This window comes from Macrotis lagotis, chromosome 2 (genome assembly GCF_037893015.1).
Source record: "Macrotis lagotis isolate mMagLag1 chromosome 2, bilby.v1.9.chrom.fasta, whole genome shotgun sequence".
Lineage (NCBI taxonomy): Eukaryota > Metazoa > Chordata > Mammalia > Peramelemorphia > Peramelidae > Macrotis > Macrotis lagotis.
Window position 1 is genome coordinate 193,156,609 of NC_133659.1, and position 27,677 is coordinate 193,184,285.

The 27,677-nt window shown below is 37.1% G+C and overlaps 1 pseudogene; it reads left to right on the forward strand.

The window, feature by feature from the left end:
- The window catches only part of LOC141512061 (beta-1,4 N-acetylgalactosaminyltransferase 2-like), a 42,057-nt pseudogene extending 15,133 nt beyond the window's left edge, over positions 1 to 26,924 (forward strand).
- The last annotated feature ends 753 nt before the right edge of the window (positions 26,925 to 27,677 follow it).

The window sequence follows — 27,677 nt, forward strand, 5'->3', positions numbered from 1 at the left end:
AAAATCATTCTTTAGGGGTAGCTAGGTGGCACAGTGGATGGAGCACTGGCCCTGGTATCAGGAAGACATGAGTTCAGATTCGACCTCAGACACTTAACTCAATAAATCTAGCTATGTGACCTTGGGCAAGTCACTTAACCCCATTACCTTACAAAAACCCCAAAACCCTCCAAACCCCCTCATTCTCCAGTAATCATTCAAGGTTCTGTCTATACTCTGCATAAGAGGTGGCCAAAGACCACCAAAAAGACTTATCAAGTTGACTACTGCCCTCCCTTCCACCTTAAGAAAAACTTTGTGAGACTTCAGCCAAGATGGCGGAGAGAAGACAGGCACAGTTCTAAAGTCTCCTGATCTTTCCTCCATCTATCACAAGAAACAAACCTCTTAAAAGAAATCCGACCCACAAAACTCAGAAAGAAAAGCCAGGAGAAAGAACATCTACCTCGGGATTTGTATCCAGCAGCAGCTTTGGCCGAATTCAGCTGGGTGAGTCTGGGCTCAGAGGGAGGATGAGCCCCGGATAAACCAGATTAACAGCTGAATTGGAACCAGGAGTCCGAGGACCTGAGAGCCAGACATGCTGGATCAGTGGTGGGGCTAGATGGCAGGGGCTTGAGTCGGCTGGAGAGTGGAGGCACTGGTGTTGGTGCTATCCCCTAGGAGATTGCCAACAGGGCCGGGGGGAGAGTTCTGGAGCAGGAAAGCCTCAAACATAATTCCTGGGCTCCTCTGGTCTGAGTCCCATTACAACTCAGACTTCTTCCCTAACAAACAAATGCAAACTACTTCTGCCTCAGGCCCAGGTGTGTGACCAGAAGAACCAGCCCAGCTGAGGAATGACCTCAAGCCAGGGTAAAGAACACCATTGATTGAAGGCAAAAGAATTCAATAGCTCCAACTCCTCCCTTCAAGCAAAGGGAGAAGGCCTCAACCAAGGTCACAGACACTCCAGAGAGGGCAACCAGGACCTCCTACTGGCCAGCCAGAGGAATTGCAAACAGTGAGTAAAGCCTTTAGTGATCCCAAGCCCCTGTGAACCAGCCCCTCCCCAACTCAGGTCTTAGCAAAATGAAGAAGGGTCAGCAGAAAGGTGGATCCATAGAAAAATTCTTGGAAGGGAAAGATCCTAACTCAGAGAGACCTGGAACCACTGAGGAGAATACAATCTGGTCTTCAGCACAGAAAGACTTCCTTGAAGAAATAAGGAAGGAACTTAAAAATTTGGGAGAGGGGCAGCTAGGTGGTGCAGTGGATAAAGCAATGGCCCTGGAGTCAGGAGTACCTGGGTTCAAATCCGGTCTCAGACACTTAATAATTACTTAGCTGTGTGGCCTTGGGCAAGCCACTTCACCCCATTTGCCTTGCAAAAACTTAAAAAACAAAATTTGGGAGAGACAATACCTTGCAACAAGAAAACAAAACCTTCAATTGGACAAATACGAAAGGAGAATAAATCTCTCAGATCCTCAATTGGACAAATACAAAATGAGAATAATTCTCTCAGATTTTCAAATGGGCAAATGCAAAAAGAAATTAATTCTCTCAAAACCTCAATTGGTCAAATGGAAAGCTCTTTCAAAAGTAGAATTGACCAATTGGAAAAGGAGTTGCAAAAGGTTAATGAAGAAAACTCCTCCCCCCAAAAAAAGAATGGAGTCTACAGAAACTAATGACTCCATGAGACAGGAAGAGTTAGTTAAACAAAATTAAAAAAATAGAAAAAATAGAAGAAAATGTAAAATACCTCATCAACAAAACCACTGACCTCAAGAATAGATTGAAGAGGGGCAACCTGAAAATTATAGGACTTCCTGAAAACATTGAAGAGAAAAAAAGCCTGGACTTAATATTATAGGATCTAGTGATGGAAAACTGCCCTGATATCATGGAATCCGAGGGCAAAGTAGTTATTGAAAGAGTACATTGATCCCCACCAGAAAAAGATCCAAAAATGAAAACACCAAGGAATGTTGTGGCCAAACTCCAGAACTATCACATAAAAGAGAAAATCCTGCAGGCAGCCAGAAAGAAACAATCTAAATATCAAGGAGCCACAGTAAGGACCACACAGAACCTGGCTGCATCAACATTAAGGGATCGAAGGGCCTGGAATGAGATATTTCAAAGAGCAAAGGAGCTTGGAATGCCACCAAGAATCTACTTTCCTGCAAAGCTGAGCCTTCTCTTCCAGGGAAAAAGATGGATATTTAACAAAATGGAAGAATTCCAAAAATTTCTGATGAAAAAGACCAGAGCTAAACAGAAAATTTGGACATCAAACAGGAGGTTCAAGAGACACATGAAAAGGTTAAAAAAGGGGGGGGCAGTAAAAGGGAAAAAAATGCTATTCAGTAAGTTGAAACTGGCTATATCCCAGCATGGGGAAAAAGATTCTCATAAATCTTGAGAATTGTAATTCTAACAGAGAGAATATACCTAGCCAGAAATGATGGACATTCATGACCTATCCATGAGACTGCTATGTAAAGAGATGTAACTGGCCTTAACCCCACTTGGGAAAAAGACTCTAATAACTCTCAGGAATTTTGACTCTATTCAATAGAATATACTGAACTAGAAGGGACAGACACTCAGAATTTTCTATGACTTATATAGAATGATCTAAAAAACACTACCTCCTTAAAAAGGGGGACAGGAAAGAGATGGGGTGAGGGAGGGGATTGAATGGGGGTAAATCTCATTACACTAAGAAGTACAAAAATCCTATGGTAATAGAGGGGAAGAAGGGAGCAGATGAGAAACACCTGAATCTTCTTCTCATCAGACTAGGCTTAAAGTCAACCTACACATACTCAGTTAACTTATAAAACATCTAACCTTTCAAGTATTAAAAGGGGAAAAGGGGAGGGGGGGATGGAGAAAGGGAAGGGGAGTGAGGGGGAAGAGGAAATAACAAAAGGAAGGGAAGGGAAAAGGGAAAAAGGGAAAGGGGAAAGAAAGGGGAGAGTGTGATATAGGAGGGCAAACACACTGTAGGGGGTGGCATTCAGAAACAAAATACTGGGGAATATGGATAAAGGGGGGAGAAAGGGGGAAAAATACAAACAGAGGGAAGATAGCATGGAGGGCAATAAGGAATTAGTAATCATAACCTTGAATGTGAATGGGATGAACTCTCCCTTAAAACGTAATCGAATAGCAGAGTGGATTAAAAACCAGAATCCTACAATATGCTGCTTACAAGAAATTCATTTGAAGCAGAGAGATACATATAGAGTAAAGGTAAAAGGATGGAGCAAAATATATTTTGCTTCAGCTGAAGTAAAAACATCAGGGGTAGCAATCCTTATCTCAGACAAAGCAGCAGCAAAAATAGCCTTAAAAGAGGTAAGGAAGGAAACTTTATCCTCCTAAAAGGTACCATAGACAATAAAGTAATTTCAATATCGAATATATATGCACCTAAATTCTTAGAGGAGAAGCTGAAAGAACTACAGGAAGATATAGACAGCAAAACTCTACTAGTGGGAGACTTCAACATCCCACTATCAGATCTAGATAAATAGAATCATAAAATAAACAAGAAAGAAGTTAAGGAGGTAAATAGATTGTTAGAAAAATTAGATATGGTAGACTTATGGAGGAAACTGAACGGGGATAGAAAAGAATATAACTTTTTCTCTGCAGTACATGGAACTTATACAAAAATTGACCATGTACTAGGACATAAAAACCTAATGATCAACTGCAAGAAAGGCAGAAATAGTGAATACATCTTTCTCAGATCACAATGCAATAAAAGTCATATGCAATACTGGGCCAAGGAGATATAGACCCAGAGCAAATTGGAAACTGAATAACCTCATTTTAAAAAATGAGTGGACCAAAAAACAAATTATAGAAAGAATTAACCATTTTATCCTAGATTCATGATAATAATGAAACAACATACCAAAACCTATGGGATTCATTCAAAGCAGCTCTCAGGGGATATATTATAGCTCTGAATGCTTACATGAATAAATTGGAGAAAGAGGAAATCAATGAACTAAACATGCAACTAAAAAAATTAGAGAAAGAACAAATCAAAAATCCCCAATTAAATACTAAATTAGAAATTCTAAAAGTTAAAGGAGAAATTAATAAAATTGAAAGTAAAAAACTATTGAATTAATAAATAAAACCAAAAGTTGGTATTATGAAAAAACCAATAAAATTGATAAACCTCTGGTCAATTTGATTAAAAAAAAGAAGAAAACCAAATTGCTAGTATCATAAATGAAAAAGGTGAACTCACCACCATTGAGGAGGAAATTAAAGTAATAATTCGAAATTATTTTGCCCTACTCTGTGCCAATAAATTTGATAATCTAAGTGAAATGGATGAATATTTACAAAAATATAAGTTGCCCAGGTTAAATGAAGAAGAGATTAAATACCTAAACAACCCTATCTCAGAAAAAAGAAATTCAACAAGCCATTATTGAACTCCCTAAAAAACAATCTCCAGGGCCTAATGGATTCACAAGTGAATTCCACCAAACATTTAAGGAACAATTGGTTCCAATTCTATATAAACTCTTTGGAAAAATAGGGAAAGATGGAACTCTGCCTAACTCTTTCTATGAAACCAATATGGTGCTGTTACCTAAACCAGGAAGAGTTAAAACAGAGAAAGAAAATTATAGACCTATTTCCCTGATGAATATAGATGCAAAAATCCTAAATAACATCTTAGCAAAATGATTACAACAAGTCATCACTAGGATAATACATTATGATCAAGTAGGATTTATTCCAGGAATGCAGGGTTGGTTCAATATTGGGAAAACTGTTAGTATACTCAATTATATCAACAACAAACCTATCAGAAATCATATGATCATATCAATAGATGCTGTAAAAGCTTTTGAAAAAATACAGCATCCATTCCTATTAAAAACACTAGAGAGTGTAGGAATAAATGGAATGTTCCTTAAAATAATTAGCAGTTGGGGCGGCTAGGTGGCGAAGGGGATAAAGCACCAGCCCTGGAGTCAGGAGTACCTGGGTTCAAATCCAGTCTCAGACACTTAATTACCTAGCTGTGTGGCCTTGGGCAAGCCACTTAACCCCATTTGCCTTGCAAAAACCTAAAAAAAAAATGACTTTGAGTGAATAATTTATTTTGACTATCATAAATACCTAAATTAACTATAAAGGACATATGAAGAAAGATGCCATCTGAATCCAGAGAAAGAACTCATAAATAGAAGTATGTAAACAATAGTATAACACACACACACACACACATACACATATAGGTATCTATTTGGGTCTAATGATAGTTATGTCTAAGTTGGGGTGGAAATTAGAGAAGGGGAGAAAAAAAGAAAAAGGAATAGCAAGTTGTGCACAGTAAATTTGCAGTTTCGTGTGTAATCATCTTTTTTAATTGAATTGTGTTTGGAAATGCTTGTTTTATTCCATGAATTAAAAATTAAATAAATTTTATAAAAGGATATATACCTGGTTAAGTAACCTGAGCAAACCAGAAGAATGAGGTAGAATGACTGGAAAGTGGGGGAGGATGAGCTTTAAGATTTGGGAAGATAATAAATTTGGGAGAGATGTTGATTTAAGGTGTTTATAGGACATCCAGGTGGAGCTGTGCCAGAGATATTTGGTGATAAGGGATTGGAACTCAGGAGAGAGAGATGAGAACTGGATTTGGTTGTTATTTGCATAGAGATGATAGTTGAACCCATGGAAGCTCATTTCTGACAGTGATGAAAGAGAATCACTTCTATAACAGGGCCCTGAAGTCGACCCAAGAGAAGAATATGGATGATGATCTAGGAAAGGAAATTGAGAAAGAATAGTAATGTCTGTAGGAACCTTAATTCCAAAGCATGGAATTTAATCATTAAGAATTTATAATTTATATATTACATAAAAACTTATAATTTAATATATTTTATATTTAATATATACATAACTAACAATATACAAATATATTGCATTAACAATGCATATAAGTATAATGTGCATATGTATTAATATATAATACAAATATAAAATAAAATATATATGTAATATAAATATAATTTCATAATTAAGGATTTAAATATGACTTGCTTTGTAGGACAGCTAGGTGGCACAGTGGATAAGACCAAATCTGGAGTCAGGAAAATTCATCTTTCTGAATTCAAATATGGTCTCAGATGCTTACTTTCCTATGTGACCCTGGGTAAGTCATTTTATCCTGTTTGCCTCAGTTTCTTCAATAAAGGAAAAGACATCTATGTATCTTTGTCAAGGAAAATCCAAATTGGACCACAAAGAGTTGGACACAACTGAACAGCTTATCTCTTGGATGGAAAAGATTTTAAAGGTGTGAACCAGTACTAGACATTCTTGGAAGCCTTTTGAGTATTTGTACCTTTTTAACTTTCAAAGAGGATATTTTGGCTCTCTGGGAAGCTGACTAAAAGTGATAACAATAACTGACCATAGTGCACTTAAACCTGGCAAAGATTTTCCATTTTTGCTCTCATTTGAGCCCATGATAGCCTTGTGAGGGTTGGTGTTACAAGTGTGATTATGCCTATTTCTCAAGACTCAGAGAGGTTCATTGATCCACAACAGTTGGTGTTGGAACTGAGACTTGAACTTGTCTATGTTCAATGAATATCTGAAAAGCAGTGGTTCTGACACAGTCAATAATACTCAAATGGATCTGGGATCTCCTAGATTTGAGAGTTTCCTCCAGTGATGCGTTTTGGAAATTCTTTTTTTTTAATTAAAGATTTTATTTATTTTGAGTTTTACAGTTTCCCCCCAATCTTACTTCCCTCCCCCACCCCCACACAGAAAGCAATTTGCCAGTCTTTACATTGTTTCCATGTTGTACATTGATCCAAATTGAGTGTGAGAGAGAAATCATATCCTTAAAGAAGAAATATGAAGTATAAGAGATAACAAGATCAGACAATAAGATAGCAGTTTTTTTCCCTAAATTAAAGGGGAGGGTGGCTAGGTGGTATAATGGATAAGCACCGGCCTTGGAATCAGGAGTACCTGGGTTCAAATCCGGTCTCAGACACTTAATAATTACCTAGCTGTGTGGCCTTGGGCAAGCCACTTAACCCCATTTGCCTTGCAAAAACCTAAAAAACAAACAAATAAACAAGAAAATAAATAAATTAAAGGGGAATAGTCCTTGAACTTTGTTCAAACTCCACGGTTATTTGGATACAGATGGTATTCTCCATTGCAGACAGCCCCAAATTGTCCCTGGTTGTTGCACTGATGGAATGAGCAAGTCCATCAAGTTTGATCATCACCCCCATGTTGCTGTTAGGGTGTACAGTGTTTTGCTGGTTCTGCTCATCTCACTCAGCATCAGTTCATGCAAATCCCTCCAGGCTTCCCTGAATTGTCATCCTTCCTGGTTTCTGATAGAACAATAGTGTTCCATGACATACATATACCACAGTTTGCTAAGCCATTCCCCAGTTGAAGGACATCTACTTGACTTCCAATTCTTTGCCACCACAAACAGGACTGCTATGAATATTTTTGTACAAGTGATGTTTTTACCCTTTTTCATCATCTCTTTAGGGTATAGACCCAGTAGTAGTATTGCTGGATCAAAGGGTATGCACATTTTTGTCGCCCTTTGGGTGTACTTCCAAATTTCTCTCCAGAAAGGTTGATGAGTTCACAGCTCCACCAACATTGTAATAGTGTGTTTTGGAAATTCTTGTTGAGGATAGAAGTTGGGGAAGGGAGCAAATCTCATTGTTTTCTGGATCTAAAGTTGTTTGATTCTTGTTCTTTTCAATTTTGATTTTTAAAAATGGTGATATTTAGGTTTGATGCTTTCCTTTTGCTCATTATTTGAAGTTTTTTTTATTTTAGTGTTAGTTTTGATGAATGTGCCTGCATGAATTGTACTTCAAATTTTTCCTTGGAGATGTATACATTTCCCCCTTATTTGTAGAGTACTGCTCTGGTGAGTCCTGAGATGTCTTCTGGAGTAATTTTTTGGTCATTTCATCTTTCTAGTTATCTATTTTCACAGACATTGTTATCTGTTACTCTTTACTCTTCCTTATTCTGGGACAGCTCAGCAGTGAAATAGAGTATCAGATCTTGAGTTAGAAAGATGTGAGGTTGAATGATTTCAGAAAAACCTGGAAAGGCTTAGCATGAACTGATGCAAAGTGAAGTGAGCGGAAGGAAGCAGGAGAATATTGTCCACTGTAACAGTTGTAATATTGCATAATGATCAACTGTGAATGACTTCACTGCTCTCAGCAATACAATGATCCAAGACAACTCCAAAGGACTCGTTATGAAAAATGATAGCTATGTCCAAAGAAAAGAAATGATGGAATCTGACTACAGACAAATTTTCACTTGCTTTGCCTTTTTTTTTTGTTCTGTGTTTTCTTTTACAACATTATTAATATGGAAATAAGTTTTGCATGATTGCACATATATAACCAATTATCAATTATCAACTCAGGGAGGGCAGAGAGAAGATAAAGAGGAAGAGAATTTAGAACTCCAATTTATTTTAAAAAGAATGTTAAAATTGCTTTACAAAGAATTGGGAAAAATAAAATATTATTTTTAAAAAGGAAGGCTTGAGTACCTGCCTCCAACACTATTTATGTGACCTTAGACAACTCACTTAACTTACTTGCCTCAGTTTCCCTAACTTTAAGTGCTCCAGGTCACATAACTAGGCAATTATTAAGTGTCTGAGGTTACATTTGAACTCAAGTCTTCCTGACTTGAGAGTGGGTACTTTATTCACTGCACCATCTAGCTACCCCCATAATGCTATTTCTAAAGTGCAGGGTTGGATTACTTCAGTTCCCCACCCCATCCCCACTGCAAGAAGCTTCAGTGCTGCTCCCTATTCCCTCTAGAGTCAAAGACAAAACTCTGTTTGGCATTTTAAAATGTAAGCCAACTTATTTCTCCTGCTTTATTAATCCTTTGCATGCATCCTAGAGTCCAAACTGACTTTTTTTTTTTAAACCGTTGCCACACACAAACATTCCAATAACTGTATCTGTGTCCCGGTGGCCTTTCATTCAGGAGATGAATTCCCTCCTCACCCCTGCCTCTTAGAATTCTTAGCTCCTTGGAAGTTCAACTCAAGTTAATGCCATTCTTGATTCCCTCCCCCTTTTTTCACACCCCCTCCCCAGCTGCTAGTACCTCTTTCCTGACATTGCCTTGTGTTTTCTTTGTATGTATTTTATTTATAATTCTATATACACTCATTGTTTGCCTGAGGGAATGTAAGTTTCTGGAGATGTTCCTAGAGACAGGTAGTGCATTAGATAAAAGTTCAAATTCCACCCATAACTTGCAAGCTACGTGGCTCTGCCTATCTCAGCTTTTATATGCTAGTCCCTGGGGAGGTGGGTGCTATTCTTATTCTCATTTTAAAGTTGAGGAAACTGATGCCTTTAGAGGTTAGGGTCTGTTAGATTGCCTAGGGTCACAGAGCCTGTAAGTGTCTGCATTTGGATTTGAACTCATGCTTCCTTGACTCCACTGTACTGCCTAGCTTCTTGTGATCCCCATCCTCAGGGAATTCCAGATGTGATAGGGAGAATAGACACAGAGTTAAGTAACGCAATAATGTGCATGCAAAACACTTCAATACTGAGCAGATAGAGAGAACAGATGCCAACAAAGACTGAGGAAGTCATCTGTGGAAGACAGCTTTGATTTTCCATGGTTTTCCTTCCCCAGAGAGGAAGCTCAGTGTGCTGGTGACCATCACAACCAAGACTTTCCTGCAACCCTACAAGCTTCAGGCATTGCTCCGGAGCATCCAGAGATATTACCCAAATGTGACCTGTAATTGTGGCTGACGACAGTGAGAAGCCGGAGAAAATTGATGAAGGTTATGTGGAATATTACATCATGCCCTTTGCAAAGGTAGGCTTTTGTCAGCATCCCAAGGAGGGGAGGAGGATCCAGGTGCTTCTGATTTAACCTATTTATTTATTTTGAATTTTACAATTCCCCCCCCCCCAAAGTCACATCCCTCCCCCCCACCCCCCCACAGAAAGCAGTCTGTTAGTCTTTACATTGTTTTCATGGTATACATTGACCTAAGTTGAATGTGATGAGAGAGAAATCATATCCTTAAAGGGGAAAAAAATAAAGTATAAGAGATAGCAAAATCACATAATAAAATAACTTCTTTCTCTGGATACCAATGGCATTCTCCATCAGATACCCCAAAATTGTGCCTGATTGTTGCACTGATGGAATAAGCAAGTCTATTAAGGTTAACCATCATCCCCATGTTGTTGTTAGGGTGTGCAATGTCTTTCTGGTTCTGCTCATCTCACTTAGCATCAGTTCATGCAAATCCTTCCAGGTTTCCCTGAATTCCCATCCTTCCTGGTTTCTAATAGAACGATAGTGTTCCAGTTTGTTAAGCCATACCCCAATTGATGGACATTCACTTAATTTCCAATTCTCTGTCACCACAAACAGGACTGCTACGAATATTTTTGTACAAGTGTTGTTACCTTTTTTCATCATCTCTTCTGGGTATAGATCCTCTAGTAGTGTTGCTAGATCAAAGGGTATGCACATTTTTATTACCCTTTGGGCACAATTCCAAATTGCTCTCCGGAAAGGTTGATCCAGGTGCTTCTGGAAGGGCAGGTTGCCTTTGTTTAAAGGTCAGGAGCCCTCCACTCCTTAGGAAGGACATTAGACTGAAATAGCCACATGGATGATTATCTGGGAAGGATCTCCCTTGGAATTTGAGGTTTACTGTGGTTCTCACACCCAGGAAGATCTTGGCGACTCACTTCACTGCTGTCTGCCTACAGTTCTCCAACTGTAAAATGAGAATAATGATAGAACCCAGCTCCCAGGATGGTGAGGATCAATAAGCATTTATTAAGTGCCTACTCTGTTCTGGGGATTGTGCTAAGTGTAGGATCAAATGAGATAATAATTATGAAGTCCCTGGGTGAGCTATCATTATTAGCCAACTTCTTGGTGCTCCAGGAAATTTTACAAAATTTTAAACTGTGAAAAAGGTGCTGACTTGCACTAGGAGAAGTAGTTTCCTCATTCAAATGTCTTCCTTCTGTTGATTATTTCTCCTGTGTTTAGTTTGCACATAGTTGTCCCTGTGTTGTCTCCCTTTTCACGGTGAGTTCACGGAATGGTCTTTTGCCTCGTTCTGTACTCCCAAGACATGGTGGGCATCTAAGTAGAACAGTGGAGAGAATAAAGGGCTTGGAATGGGGAAAATAGACATTCAGGATGTGGCCTCAAACACCCCAGATGAGTCTCAAATACTCTCTTAATTTATGCAACTATTAAAACAAAGTTAATAATAGTACCTACCTCCCAAGGTGGTGAGAATTGAGCCAAATTGGTTTGTAAAGGGCCTCATATAGTGTCTGATATAGAGAAGTTGATTGATAAATGCTTGTTCCTTTCTCCTTATGAAATGCTTATTGGTTGACTGACACTACACCAGTGAAATCACAGATCCCTTTCATTTACCCTATGGTGTGAAGAATGTGTGATATGGTAAGGATTCACACTGTGTCAATCCATCTTCTGGAGGATGCTTGCCTCTAAAGGGCTGGAAGTTTAATTGGATTCTCCTCTTGTCTCCCACTGCCATTTATTCCTATTTTCCTCATGATGAAGATGGTTCATATCTCCTTTTAGATAAGTATATCACAGTCTGAGTGGAAATGTCCTCTCAGACATTAATGTCTTCTCAGGCATTAATTTCTTTAAACTGAATGAAGAAATAGAGAATCTCAGTGCTAAAGGCCCTGCCCAAAGAAGACTCTAAGTGTGGATGCACACACATGCATTCATGCATGCATAAACATGTGCTTAGACATATATAGATATTTACAATCATACACATATATGTAGATCTGAACATGCTTCTCTCTACCTGTTACATATTTCTCTGAAAGTAGACAGCATCCTCCTTCCTAAGTCTAAGTCTTTCCACATTTTTCTAAATCTACTAACTCTTCATTTTCTGTATTACAATATTCCAATCCAATCACATTCTATCTGAGAGATTGTCCATGAAAGCATCTTCCCATTTTTCTGCATTCCTTCTGTTCTTAATTGCACATCTTATTTATTCAAGAAAACTTTAATTTAAAATATCAAAATTACCCATTTTTCACTTCAACAATGCTCTCATCTTATAATATGGTTTAAGGTCTGATACTAATAAATCCTTTACATCCTTTTCCCCCTGGTCTTTTTGAAGTTTCAGATCCTTTGTTCTTCCAAATGAACTTTATTATTTTTTCTACCTCAATAAGACAATTTTAAAAATAATTTAATAGGGAAAACATTACTTAAATCAATTAAGCAAAATTGTAATTTTTTTGTTATATTAGCTTTACCTACGCTTACCTTCCTTTAAAATTGAAGATGAAAATTCACTATACTTTTTTTTAACATTTTTGCAAGGCAAATGGGGTTAAGTGGCTTGCCACACAGCTAGGTAAATCATTTAGTGTCTGGGGTCAGATTTGAACTCAGGTACTCCTGACTCCAAGGCTGGTGCTCTATCCATTGTGCCACCTAGCCACCCCCAACACCGCCTAACCACCTCCCACTATACTTCTTAAAGAATCTAGTAAGTGGGAGTATAAGACAACATGGTCTGGAGATGGCTACATTACTTCTGAAACATTGACTTTTAACAAATTAAAATAATTGGGAGCAAAAAAAGTTAATTAAAAGCTTTTGTTTTAGTACAAATTTTTGTGTGTATGAATTTTTTAAGACACTTTTACTAAATGATTTTTTACTTGCATTGTTTCAACCAGATTAAGGCTGCAGACTTATTAAATTTTATAATGTTTTGCTTCTTAAGATGAAGCTCAGGAATACTTTAAAGTAGTAATAACCTTTGTATTATAAAAAAGTTGTATTTTTTGCAGTTTGCATTTTTATGGTGAAATAAAAGCCTTTCCAGTTGGGAAAAAATCCAATATTGAATAGTAGGGCTGACAATAGTGTAGTTTTCCTATTTTTCTCTTTTGATTAAATATACTTTAGCTTTAATTTTGTCTGAGATCATTACTACCATTGCCTTTTTTACCTAATAAACTCTACTCCTGGCCTTTCTATTTACATATATACATATGTGTGTGTGTGTGTGCATAAATTTTTTTGTGTGGACTATATTTTTCTTGATTAATTTTTTTTTTGCAAGGCAATGGGGTTAAGTGACTTGCTCAAGGCCACACAGCTATGTAATTATTAAGTGTCTGAGGCCAGATTTGAACTCAGGTACTCCTGATTCCAGGGCTGGTGCTCTATCCACTGCACCACCTAGCTGCCCCTTGCTTAAATTCTAATTAATGATTTGGCAACAATTTTTCCTCAGTATAAACTCTTATCTAGAAGACAAGTTGCTTCAAAGAACTTAGTGTATTCTAGTGAGAGAATGAGTAAAACCAAAAAATTTGGGTTCACATAGCTCCAAGGTATCTCTCCAGGCATCTGAATACAAATAATACAAATGAATAAATAATACAAAAAAGGAGTTGGTTCAGCTCAACTAAATTCCACCATAGAAGGTCTGTCTAAGCCTAATGGGAGATGCTTCATTATTCAGGGACACTCATTCTGGAAGGACCAAGAGATCTAAGACAAGATATCAAAGCACCCATATAAGTAATAGTATTGATAGTATAGCTAAGGAATCTTCACTTAAGTTTTTGTTGCCACTGGTCTAGAGAGAAATTTGGAATTGGTTTAACAGAAGCTTTCTTCTACTGGAATGGTATCCGGAAATAGAGATGGGATCAGGGATGGGAATGGGGGTCAAAGCTGGGGATGTGTTTCTCTTGGTCTACAAAGACCTTAAAGGTCTACAAAAGACCTCTCCCTTCCCTCCAACCTTTGATGGATTCTTTGCACAAAGACTCTGACAATCTAGTATTTATAATGAGGATTCAAGATTTAGCATGATCTACTGTGATTGACAATGACACTTCACTAACCTTATGAAAGGCAATTTTAGTATATCTTTTTATGGCCTGAGTAGGGATAGGCCTCCCCAAACTAAGTGAGCTTTACTCATGGGATTATGCAATAGTAAGATTGGAGGAACCCCAAGGAATTTGTTTCATGTGGCTGAGTTCATTACCTAAACATCCTAATAATACAAGTAGAAACTTATACAGAGAGAGATGATGGCTCTATTGCTAGAAAATGTCATGGTAGCCCTGAACATCCCATCTCAAGGGTGAGTGGATTTAGAGAAATTAGAAAGTTCTAGTAGCTAAGAAAGATCATCTGAGGAGGAAAGAGTTTAAGAGCTTGGGTATTATTACTACATGGATATATGTCCAAAGAGCAATGTACACAAGTATACAATAACCATCAAAATACTCTTGACTTTTCAAGAATGGTCTCAGGAGAGATTATAGGATCATATATGTATCTAGATACCATCTAATATAGATTTATAGAAGAATAAACAAGTTTAAGGATTGGTCCAAGGTCACAATATGGTAGAGTCAGAATTTGAACCCAGGTCCTCTGACTTCAAATCTTTGCACTTTGAATCATATGGTTTCTTTTCCCTTAGGGAATAAGTATTGATTTCAAAAAGGGATTGTTGCCTGATCACATTCAAATAAGTTTTAACAACTGATATGGAGAAGGAGACATTCTGGGGACCCCCATACCCATTCAGAAGATTGAATAGAGTCAACAAAGAACATTTCTAGAGCATGTATATAATGTGACCTTTAATGATGCCACAGGTTTTACTCCATCCTTACTGAGACTGGGTGACAGACACAGTTGTCTATGACAACTGAAAGCTTTTCTTAGATTTAGTGGCTGTTGCTGGAAATTTATGAAAAACTATCATCCTTACATAGCCTTTCAGACTTTTCCCTCATTAGTATATTTTTATTAGTATAACAATTTATTATTTTAAAAAATATTAATTCTTTTCTTTTTAAATTGAGTTTTAAATTCTCTCTCAGTCCTCTCACCCACTGAGAAGGCAAGCAAAACACTAATGCCAGGCTAAAAAAATGGGGGTACTAAAAATAATGGCTACCAAAAGTTTATTACATTTCCCAAGACAGAATTCATTAATAATGAGATTTTTTTTATGCCAATCACAGATTGGAATTCTCTGTATTTGGACCACTGCTCATTTGTTGTTCAGTCATTTCACTCGTGTTAAATTCTTTGTGACCCCATTTGAATTTTTCTTGGCAAAAACACTAGAGTAATTTGCCATTTCCTTTTCTGCTTATTACCTATACATTCTGAAATTGTATGTATGAAGTTTGTTTCCAGGTATGGTGGTGAGAAATGATTCATTTGGACCCCTACCTATTTCAATCAGTATTAATCAGTTTGATTTTACATAAATCATATAAGAAAAATAGATAAGATAGATTCTTATAGTAGGCCTTTATAATGAGCTTCAAACTTTAATGTAATGTTTGCTACTTTCTTATTAATTATGAAGCTCACTTGCATTACCACAAGAATTATGACAAAGATATCACCATTCTGTTTTACCCAAGTTCCATGTCCAAACCCAGTGTGGGTGAGATAGATGCCTTGATTCTTTGTAAAGGCCTCCAACTTATTTTTGTACTTCTGAACAACCTTTCTTATCCAACATGGGCAGGTAATCATTTTATGATCATCTTATGAGAAGTTAGTCAGTGGAGATGCCCTGTGCTTCACCCAACCTGTGGTGCCCCTATTGATACATCATTTTTGACCCTCAAAGTCTTTTAACCAATGAAATTCTGTATTTTATCATGCTTTTTTTTGCATATTGGTATCAAAGCTTATAAAAACAAGGTTGTAGGAACCAAAAGCATCTCAGATTGTGAGGAAGATCTGAGGTTCACTTAAGTGGAACTGTGGTGCTTTAACAAAGTGCCATTGGCTCAGAGCTCTGCCTCAGTGATTTTCCTTGCAGATTGGGCAGTTATAAACCCAACATGATCTGACAACAATCTCCAGATCTACTCATTGTTTTCTTTTAAATCCATCTTATTGATGCCTTTTGTCCTTTCATCACAGTTTTGCTTTGTTTTTTTCTGTGTCATTATCTTCTCTTCAGCTCCCCTCCTCCAGTCCAGAATAAAATTTATTCCCTTCCCTTTTAAAAAAGTTGGTGTAGAACAGGTTCTATTAGCCCATGACATTGGGGGATGTATATACAGAGGTTATAACCAGTGCTTATTTCATATAAGGAAGGTACTGCTGACCTGAGGTTACTTACCTAGTAGTACATAAACTTTATTTTTTTTTTTTTTTTAGATTTTTACAAGGCAAACAGGGTTAAGTGGCTAGCCCAAGGCCACACAGTGTCTGAGACCGGATTTGAACCCAGGTACTCCTGACTCCAGGGCCGGTGCTTTATTCACTACGCCACCTAGCCTCCCCATACATAAACTTTAAAAAGTCTTTGTAGTTGATGGCCATAGACTTGTCCCTGGAAGAGAAAAGAAGTAATATAAGCATTATGCTAGGGGTGATAGACGACTTCACCTTCTATAGCCAGACTTACTCAACCAGGAACCAGGAAGCTTCTCTAAGAGTCAGTGTTGTGGGAGAAATTTTTTTCACTGTATGGATTCCCTGCAAGGATTTCTTTTGTTCAGAGTTAAGATTCTGAAGCAAGCTATTTAAGCAGGTATTAGACTTGGCAGGTATCAAGATGTATAGAACTGTACCATACTCCAGGAGAAGTGCAACCAGACAGTTTTAATTACATGTTCCTCTACATCCTGGGAACCCCAAGGCTTCATCAGATAACTCAGTGGAGTTGCTATATGGCCTTCCTAGTATATGCATGTGATGTGACCTGGAATGATTCTGCAGGTTTCACTCCATCCTTACTGAGATTGGGTGATAGTCATAGCTGCCCAGAGGGATCACTCCTTGGAAGTGTAGAATGGGTTGCTTAGGATATTGTGTCTGCTGCTATGTAATAATGATTCCAGACAGAGGAAGTAAATAATTAGTGACTGTGTCACTTTTAGTGTGTCTGACTCTTCATGATTCTATTTGGGGTATTCTTGGCAAAGATATTGGAGTGGTTTTCTATTCCTTCTCCAGTTCATTTTACAGATAAGGAAACCAAGGCAATCAGGGTAAAGCAACTTGCCCAGGGTCACACTGTTAGTAAGTGTGAGGCCAAATTTGACCTGAGTCTTCCTAACTACAGACCTGGTCAATCCAGACTCTATCCACTATATCACTTAGCTGGTACTGGATAACTAAGGCATAAGCCATCTGGGTTGGTTGCTGCAACTAAGTTGTAAACAAAACATGTTTTGCATTTTGTATTTCTAGCCTTTCCTATACACTTAAGGTGACAACAAGGACAACAGAATTTTTACTGAGGAACCAAGGATAAAAATTACCATGATTTCATTTCTTATAATTATTGGTACCCAAAGGGATCACTCCTTGGAAATATAAATTAGGCTGTTTAAGGAGCATGTATCTTCGGCTTCCTGGGCATGATTCCAAGTTCAAGATAATTACTTACTGACTGTGTTACAGGAAGGATGCATGTGGTTCAAGACTCTCTTCAGGAAGAGAAGAGGGACTTTGGGAAGCAGCAGGCCTGTAGAGGAGCAGGTCTTAACATAACCCAGATTTTCAGTTTACTTTCTTAAAAATTTAGGGAATTTCCTCTTGGAAAAGAGGCTCATCCTCTCAGTTGAATCAAGATGTCTTGCTTCCAGTGAAGATGTTCTATTTACTCTATATGTGTTTTCTGGTATATTCTTATCTGTATAACTTTTATAATTTTTCTTTGTTATCTGCTTGGATGAATGAGTTTATTCACAGTTCACTATTTGTGATGATCTTTTGTGTAACTTAGCATTTGGTGATAAAGAATTAAGCCTGAAGATATACCTTCTTTAAGGGATAATGGTCAGAAAATAAGCTTGAGCCTAAGAAAAAAGTTATTTTGCTAACCTAGCAATATTTTGGGGTACTGATAAATATAATTTTAATCAGGTACCCCTTTCTGAGGGATTGGCCAGCCTTCTAACCCCTTCTCTGGCTCTCTTGTAAATAACAAAGTCTCATTTAGAGCGGGCTGAAGAGGATTCACAAGATATCTATCAAAGTTCCTAGATTTAGAGCTGGAAGAGACCTGGAGACTATCTACCCAAACCCTCTAATATTTACAGATGAGAAAACTAAGATTCATAGATGTTAAGTGACTTCATGTAGAAAGTAATAGGGGCAGATTTTGAATACAGGTCTGTTGACTCTAAAGTCAGTGATTTTTAAAAAAAATTTTCAATTAACAAATACTTATTTTCTTTCCTTCTCATTCCCATTCCATTGAAAACAAAACCAAATCTTTGTCATCAGCACATATAATTAAATAAAACAAATCTCTTTTTCTGCATCTTGAGCCCATCACCTTTCTGTCAAGGGATGGGTAACAGGCTTCATCACTTAGCTTCTGGAATCTTGACTGGAATACTACATTGATTAGAGTCCTTAAGTTTTTGCCAGTTATCTTTCCTCTTTACTATTCTGCCTCTCAAATTGCTTGGACTCTTATCTGGTTATTAGAGTGGTGGACTCACTAGGCAAGGACTCATATAGGTGGGTACCTTTCCAGGATGGGAGGTTTGAATAAAAGAAACAGTGCAGTGGAGGCCGAGAAAGACATCTGCTTTGTAGCTAAAGAAATGAAAATGTAAGAGACATGCATGAGTCAGCAGTGACCTAAACCTGATGACTCTGGAGCCATCACCTGAGAGGCATTAGCAGTTCCATAGGCTAGAGACTGAGCTGAAAGCAAACAAAGAATAAATGACTTTTCCCCCAACCCCCAACCCACCTTGACCCAAAATTAGTTCCTTTCGTCTTCGAGGCAAGAAGGATTGAGAATGATTCTATGGCTTAGTTTTCTCTTTTTATTCTGCTGTTCCCATTGACAGGGCTGGTTTGCTGGAAGAAACCTGGCCCTATCTCAGGTTACTACTAAGTATATGCTGTGGGTTAATGATGACTTTCTTTTCACCAAAGAGACGAATGTTGAGCTTCTGGTGAATGTACTGGAAAAAACAGAACTGGATGTGCTAAGAAGTGTCCTCCTTTATTCCTACTCCTGGGCTCCCAAGCTTTCATTTCCTTCCTTCCCTCCTTCCTTCCTTCCTCCTTCCCTCCCTCCCTTCCTCCCTTCCTCCCTCCCTCCCTTCCTTCCTTCCTTCCTTCCTTCCTTCCTTCCTTCCTTCCTTCCTTCCTTCCTTCCTTCCTTCCTCTACAAATACTCATTAATTTTATTTCATTATGGAAATGCTTTTTTATTCCATAAATTAAAAATAAAATTTTAAAATTTACTCTGTTTTGGTTTAGTTGGTATTCTAACTGGACTTGTGCTATCAATCTCAAAAGGGCCTTTTGAAACTCTATTTTGAATATGTTCATCCCCTTTTCAAGACATTAGCATGATTTTTGTTATATGGTCCATTATTTACCCAAATGTGTGGCCTTGGGCAAGCCACTTAACCCCATTTGCCTTGGAAAAAACCTAAAAAAAAAGAGAAGGAAAAATATTGTCCATTATTAGGTATTACTTTTAGAGTTTGTGTTGAATGACTGAAAAAGTTCTGTGCTTTTGAGAATTGCCTTTCCATTTCTTTTATTTTTGTAAATTTTTTAGTTTCACAAGGCAATGGGGTTAAGTGCTCAATCTTACATAGTTAAGTAATTATCAAATGATAAGTGTCTGAAGCAAGATTTGAACTCAGGTCCTCCTAACTCTAGAGCTAGTGCTCTATCCATTGTGCCCTCTAACTGCCCCCTTGTCCATTATCGTTTGATTATCTATTGAGGAATGACTCTTGTCAATATGTATATATATATATATATATATATATATATTTGTATCAATTCTTTATATAACTTGGATATAGAATACTTATCAGAGAAATTTGTTCTAAATGTTCCTTCCTTCTCTCTTCCACCAAATAACTGTTTCCCTTCTAACTATATTGATCTTGTTTGTACATTTTGTATGTGTGTTGCCCATTTGTATGTCCAAATGGATTTCCTAAATGCAGTTCTTGGGAAGACATTGATAAATATTTTTGGAATCTTGCCTACCCCTCTCTAAAGGAAACTTTGATTCTGTTAAACCTAAAACTGTAAAAAAAATCTTAAAAATATAGGGTTAAATAAAATGGCAGAAAATATAGGTTGGACATTTTAAAGTTTTATTCTCTTAAGATCTCACTTCTAACCTATATAGGTGATGGTCATTCAGAAAATGACCACAGCTAAATGGGGTGAGAGTTGAGTTTTATATAAAAATAGTGAATAGGGAGATCATTAACCTTTTTTGTGGTCTGACATGAAAGTTGCACAAAACTTCCTGGCAGGACAAGTCTCCCAACATCCTGATCATTGTCCTCCTGAGTTTGTAATTAACAGGGGAAGATCCCCAGGAGTCTTAATTTCTTACTAAGTTGGCAAGGTGACTGATATGAAGGCTGAGTACTCTATAAAGAAATGAATCTTTTTTACCAGGATTATAATTTTGAGAATTTTATGCTTAACAATTCCTACCTGTAGGAGAGAAGTAAAATGGTCATAAGTCTGGCTGCTGTTTTACTTTGAAAGAAAATTACTGGACTAGAATTATTTATCTCTTTCTCTCTCATCTGTCCCCACACCTAAATATTGCTGACATGTAGGCATGATATACCCCCTCAAGGGCAAAAATGTCTTTAGTTTCACTAACCAAATATATTCCTTAAAGAGGAAAGGAGTAATGCCAATTTACACTGTAATGTTTAACTCTTCCCTATCAAATGATAATTACACAAAAGTCAATCATGAATAGAGAATGACAAGAAACACCATCAATCCAAGCAGATTGCAAAGAGAAATTGGAGAAGTCATATTAGTTGGAATATAACAGAAAATACAGAGTGATTCAGAACTCTCACTGAGAATAAGATATCAGGGAGAGGGAGAGGGAGGGGGAGGGGAGGGGGAGAGGGAGGGGGAGGGGGAGGGGAGGGAGAGGGAGATCATCTTTGGAGAAATTCTCCAAAGTAGAAATTAGGGACATCTTGAGGAATTGGTTTCTCTGCATCCCAAAATCTTTTTTCTCTCCATGGTTCTCTCTCCAACTGGTCTGGAACCACCTATTTCCTCTCTCAAAGCAAAAAAGTAATGTAAAAGTTATCTCCTTTCCAAAACTCTCAAGCCAACTTACCTCTCATACAGATATACTGTGTTGAATCATCATAGCCTCCACCAGTCAGGAAAGTCTTGCACAGATGGTTCTTTGGTACATATTGTAACCAGAATACTCTCTCTTTTTTTTTAAAATTAACTGTGTTCCTCTCTCTTATATGATCAGGAATATTTTTCTTATCCATAGTTGTGAAATCATTTCATATTCTCCTAATTTGCTTTCATGATTTTATATCTAGGTCACATAGCCATTTAGAATTTATTGTGGTTTATAGTATGAGCTATTAGTCTGCCAGACTGCTTCCAAATTTTCCTAGCAGTTTGTGTTATAATGAATTCTGACTACTGTAGCTGTCTCTAGGTTATCAACCCCATACTTGTTTAATTGTGTTTGATTAACAAAAACTATGTGTTTAATTACTTCTGGACTTTATATATCTATTCTGTTTACTGATCAATTTTTCCGCTTTTATTATTATTATTTTAAACTTTTCTACTTTTAAAACAGTACCAAATTTTTCTATAATTATTTCTTTGTAGTACTTGTGAGATCTAGTTTTGTTTATCTCCTTTTATTCTAATATCAATTCCCTTGAGGTTCTTGACATTTTGTTTTCATATGAATTTCTTGATATTTTGTATAATGCTAGAATGTAATCTTTTGGTAGTTTGGCAGTGTATTAAATCTAAAAATTAAATAGTATTGTCATTTTTTATTGTATTGTCATGATCCAAATATGAACAGTTAGCATCTTTCCAATTATTTATCTTCTTTTATGTGCAGAGTATTCACATTTCTGTGTATATTATGTTGGTAGATTCCCAGATATTTTATAATCCCATAGTTATTTTGAATAGATTTCATTTTTCCATCTCTTTCTTCAGGTTTTGTTGGTAATATAGAAAGACTGATGATTTTTTGGGTTTATTTTATATTTTGCCCCTAATTTGAAGTTGTGAATTATTTCAATTAATTTTTAATTAACTCTTTGGAGTCCTCGTAAACATTTTATCTGCAAAAGTGATTATTAAATTTGTTTCTGTTTTGCTTTTGTGTATTCTTCCCCAAATTTTCCTTGTTTTATCACCATAGTATCTTTATAATTATGTCATATAATAATGGCAACAGTGGGCATCACTGCTTTATTTTTCATTTTACTAAAAGGATCTTTAAGTTGTTTTATCCTTTATAGTTAGTGCTAGCTTTTGGTTTTATTTTTTAAAATTTTTTTATTTTGGGGGATTTTTTTTGCAAGGTGATGGGGTTAAGTGACTTGCCCAAAGTCACAACAGTTAGGCAAATATCAAGTGTCTAAGGTCGGTTTGAACTCAGGTCCCCTTGACTCCAGGGCTGCTGCTCTGTGCCACCTAGCTGCTCCTAGCTTTTGGTTTTATATATATATACATATATATGTATATATATATATATATATACATATATATATATATTGTATAGTATATCAAGTAAATGTTTGTGTTTATGCCTTTTTAATTGTTTTGCTTTGTTTTTTTTTAATATAACAGAATATTTGGTGGTAGTTTTTAAGAAGTTCAGTGATTCTTTTTTTTTTTTCAGTTTTTGCAAGGCAGTGTGGTTAAGTGGCTTGCCCAAGGCCACACAGCTAGGTAATTATTAAATGCTTGAGGTAGGATTTGAACTCAGGTACTCCTGACTCCAGGATCAGTTCTCTATACACTGCGCCACCTAGCTGCCCCACAGTGATTCTTAAATTCCCATTCCTCAATCTTTTTTCCCCCAATGAAATGTTTTTAATAGATAACTTTGCATTTTCCTCCATTTTTTTGAATCCTTTAACTTTATTCAAATACTTATTGTTTCATGAAGTTATTCAATTTCTATTAGTTTTCATTAGTTGGGTAATATTTTCTGCCTTCTCTACTAAACTACTTATTCTCCTTACAACTTTTTTCTCCAGAGCTTTTTGTTATCTTGTTTAGTCATTTTTCAGTCATATCTGACTGTTTGTGAATCCATTTGGGCTTGTTTTTTGTTTTTTTTTGTTTGTTTTTTTTCTTTTGGCCAAGATACTGGAGTGGTTTGCTGTTCCTCTATTCAATTCATTTTTTACAGAAGAAGAACTGAGGCAAATAGGGTTAAGTGACTTGCCCAAGATTTTACAGCTGGTGTCAGAGGCCAGAGTTTTTACTTCAGTTCTAGCTTTATATTTCTCTCTTGCTTCATTTTTCTCCAACTATTCTCATAATTCTTGTAGCAAAAACAGCTTTTATTTTTTAAAATGAGATTCTACTTCACCTTGTCTTAAAGACACTCTCTTCTATGTTTACTTCCTGTATCTCTTTAAATCTAGAATATTCTTTGATGTACTCAGTATTTTCTTCTCTTTACTCCTATTTCCAGGCTTGGCATCTGGGTCTTTGTACTTAGGCCAGACTCTGCTCATTCTTTTCTACTAAATATGATTATTGAGCCCTGTTTGGTCCTGTCCCTTTGTAGTCTGAATGCTGCTGCCTCTGCCATTTTAGATGCAGAGATTGGACTAAACCCAGTCCTCTGTAGGAATCTTTGACTTTTGGCTTAATTGTCTATCTAGTGGCTTGATGCACAGAATTTCTCTGATACCCTCTGTTATATGCATAAATTCTTATTTATTTTATCTCCTTTCACTCAGTAGAGTACAAGTTCTTTGAGGGTAGCATCAGTCTCTTGTGTAACACAGTGCCTCTCACATGGTAGATACTTTATAAATTATTGATGATTAATAGTGATGATAATTATTATAATGGCTAGCATATTGCACTTTATAGCTTGCAAAAAACTCATTGTCATTTGAACCTCTCAATCTTTTGAGGTAGGTATGACAGGCTTTATTTTTTTTTATTTTACAAGTGAGGAAACTGAAACTCAGGTTAAAATGACTTGCCAGCTATTAAGTATCAGAGCAAGGGTCCTAGACAGAATTACTCAGTTGACAAAATTTGTCTTTTTTACCTTCTCCCTACTTTCTCTTTTTTTTTTGAAGGTTTTTTTGAAAGGCAATGGGGTTAAGTGGTTTGCCCAAGGCCACACGGCTAGGTAATTATTAAGTGTCTGAGGCTGGATTTGAACTCAGGTACTCCTGATTCCAGAGCCAGTGCTCTATCCACTGCACCACCTAGTCGCCCTATGCACCACTTAGCTGCCCCCCTACTTTCTCTTGAGACTCCACATATCACCTATGCATTCCCTTCCTCAACTGTTAATTCTGTGCTGTTGAACTAGAGCTAGCACAGTGCCCTCTCACTCAAATTCAATTCATGGACATGTCAAGGCATTACCTCCCTGATATCATGATCTTCTTTGAAGATGAAGGACAAAAAATAACAAACAACAACAACTTCTTCCTAGGTCTTGTTACCATTTTTCTTGACTGATGGTTGCACAACTGTATTGCTTCAGCAGGATGGGAAAGGGTGAGGATTAAGAAAACATGACCCACTAGCACTCCTGATATGTGTCTTTCCAGTTGAATTGATGACCATGAGTCTTTGATATCCTCAGCTTTGCATCCCATTGATTTGTTTTCCTGTGACTCAATTTTCATCTTTGTATTTGCCCTTTCCTTTGAATTATCTGATTTTCTCATCCATTCTCTTGTCCCCATCATCCTCCTTCCCAGAGGCTCATTCATACCTACCATACTCAGGCTGCTTTAGGCTTTATCTAAAGTACCAGTTCCTTTTAAGTGTCTTACAAATATTGTCTTATCTGATCCTCAAAACAATTCTGTGAGGTAGATGGTATAATAATAATAATAATAATAATAATAATAACCCCCTTTTTCCCATTGAGAAAACTGAGACAGACAGAAGTTAGATGACTTACCTAGAGTCACATAGCTAGAATGTGTCAGAAGTTAGACTGGATGTCTTCCTGCCTCCAGGTCTAGTATTCTACCTCTGTGCCACCTGGCTGCCTGGAATAGTCCCAAAGCTGATCTCAGAATTTAAGATGTAATACACTGAACAGTAGATGGAATATGGTGACAATAGTGAGAATAACAAAATGTTCTTCCCTTGTTGAATAGAGAAAGTAGAACATGGATGGAAGAGGAGGTAGGGGGTCAGCTACTGTGGGGTTTAAGAATCTGAGAGTCCTTTAGCTGAGTAGATGGGAAGATCAACACAATCATCATGATAATAATTATATGAAATATTACTGCAATACTTCCCAGGAGAGGCAAGATGGGTGCTGAGGCCTTTGAGTTCATTAATGCCTATTTTTCAGTTTTTCTCCCTCTTGTGTAGGTAGGTGGCAGTGTGGCTGGGAATTCATTCCCATTCAAACTGCTGTTGGCCCAAGGTGAAGATGGGAGCTGCATCCACAAATGACTTGGGTCTTTCCAGCCCTTGGATGGCTTCCCCAATTGTGTGATCACAAGTGGCATTGTCAGTTTCTTCCTGGCCCATACAGAGAAGCTCTGGGGAGTTGGTCTTGATCCCAAACTGCATAGAGTAGCCCATTCAGGTAAGGATACTAGGCTAAGGTTAAAAATTAGCCAGTATGTAAGAGAACTCACTTTTTTATTGTTTTAACAATTTTATTTTATATATTTTTAAATTAATTGATTCCTTTTTCCAATCATTTTTTGGGTAAGGTTTTGAGTTTCACATTTTTTCTCCCTCCCTCCCTTCCCTCCCAACCTCCCTTGATAGAGAAAATAATCTTATATAGGCTATACATGTATAACTATATTAGGCACATTTTCATATTAATCATGTTGTGTAAGAAGAATCAGAACAAAAAGGAATAAAAAATGTGAGAGTGAAAAAATCACAAAATGTAAATCTTAAAAATTAAAAATAGTAACCTTTGGTCTCTATTTGGATTCCATAATTTCTTTTCTGGATGTGAATGGCATTTTCTGTCACAAGTCCTTCAGGATTGTTTTTGAATATTGTACTGTTGAGAAGAGGTAACTCCATTAGAGTTGATCATCACACAATCTTGCTGTTAAAGTATACAATGTTCTTCTGGTTCTGCTCACCTTGATCAGCTTCCAAACTTTCTATACCCTAAACTGAAGAGCTTGTCTGTTTTCTTATTCTATCCCACTTTGAGAGTGTCCAGAATCTGTTTCCCTGCCCTCCAAGAGACTACTCCCTAGTCTTGAATCTTGAATTTCTTTTTTACTTCTTAGACCTGAGATCTAGAGCTTTTAACCTTGAAGCTCTGCAATCTTCTTTCTTTCTGTGTCTGTGCATTGTTATGCTTATCAGATCAGGAAGCCCCAAATTCAGTACTGTCTTCTTATTCTTCACTTGGATCTCCTAACATGGGACTCTAGGTCTGTAGGCAATGGTGGTACTGATGATACTGGTTACTCTAAACTTTGGCCCAAAGTTTATCTGTTCTATACTCTCTATTTTCTTCTCCTTGTAGAATTTTTCATTGATGGTTTGGGGAGTCTTCAAGTAGGGTCTTGTTCAGATGTGGTGATTGATCACCAGTCCAAAGACTTGGTGCCTGTCCCAGAGAAGTCTCTCTTGAAGAAACCCTATAATTAGTTCCAGGTCAACTCTGAGGCAGAGATCCAGTTCAAGTTGACTCTTCACTTCTTCAAGAACCATCTCCATTGCTATACTGAGGACTGAGGGTATAAAGAATGAGGAATGGGTTACTGGATGGTGTGACCAAGGGGGCCAAGCCAAACATTAAGAGAGAAATAAAGAATGGCATATGTGGATCAAATGTTAGTCAGAGAAATTTGGAATGGACCCTGAGATATTAGTGGAAATGTGGAACTCACCAATTTGTGGCTTATAAGGGTAAATGGCCTATTTTTTAATTTTAAAACTATAGGATAAAGAAATCTATAGTTAGAATATGAAAATTGATCAATCAATTAGGAAAACCATAGAGAAATCTCCATTGATAAAATTTTAAAATACATTTTTGGTCAATAAAGAAGGAAGATGGACTGAGAGATTACCCTGGGAATGAATAATGAGGTAGGGTAGTTTGCCAGAAAAGGAACAAACAATCAGTGTTGTACATTGAATGTATATCAAATTTTCTGTCATAAGTGGGTGCTCCCCATTTGTATGTCCACATGACTTGCCTAAATGAGGCTCTTGGAAGGCATTGATAGATATCTCTAGAATCTTACCCACTTCTCTCATAATCTTATAGATTAGGTATGTCTAGCTTGTGACCTTCAAGTTATATACAACCCATTGATGTTTAACCAGAAAATGAAAGAGTGGGTAATAGATTTCCTTATAGTCATAGATAAATACTAAATTCTATATGGGACCTTTGACAAGATTTTGTTAGGCAATGTGGCCCATTCTCTAGACTGATTTGTATCTAGAGAAAAGGGGTCTACCAGGCCAGAGCCAAGATGGCAGTGTGAAGCTAACATGCTCCTGGAGCCTTCCCCTACCAAAGATAAATGAAGCCTCTACTCTGACATTCACACTACAGATTCCAC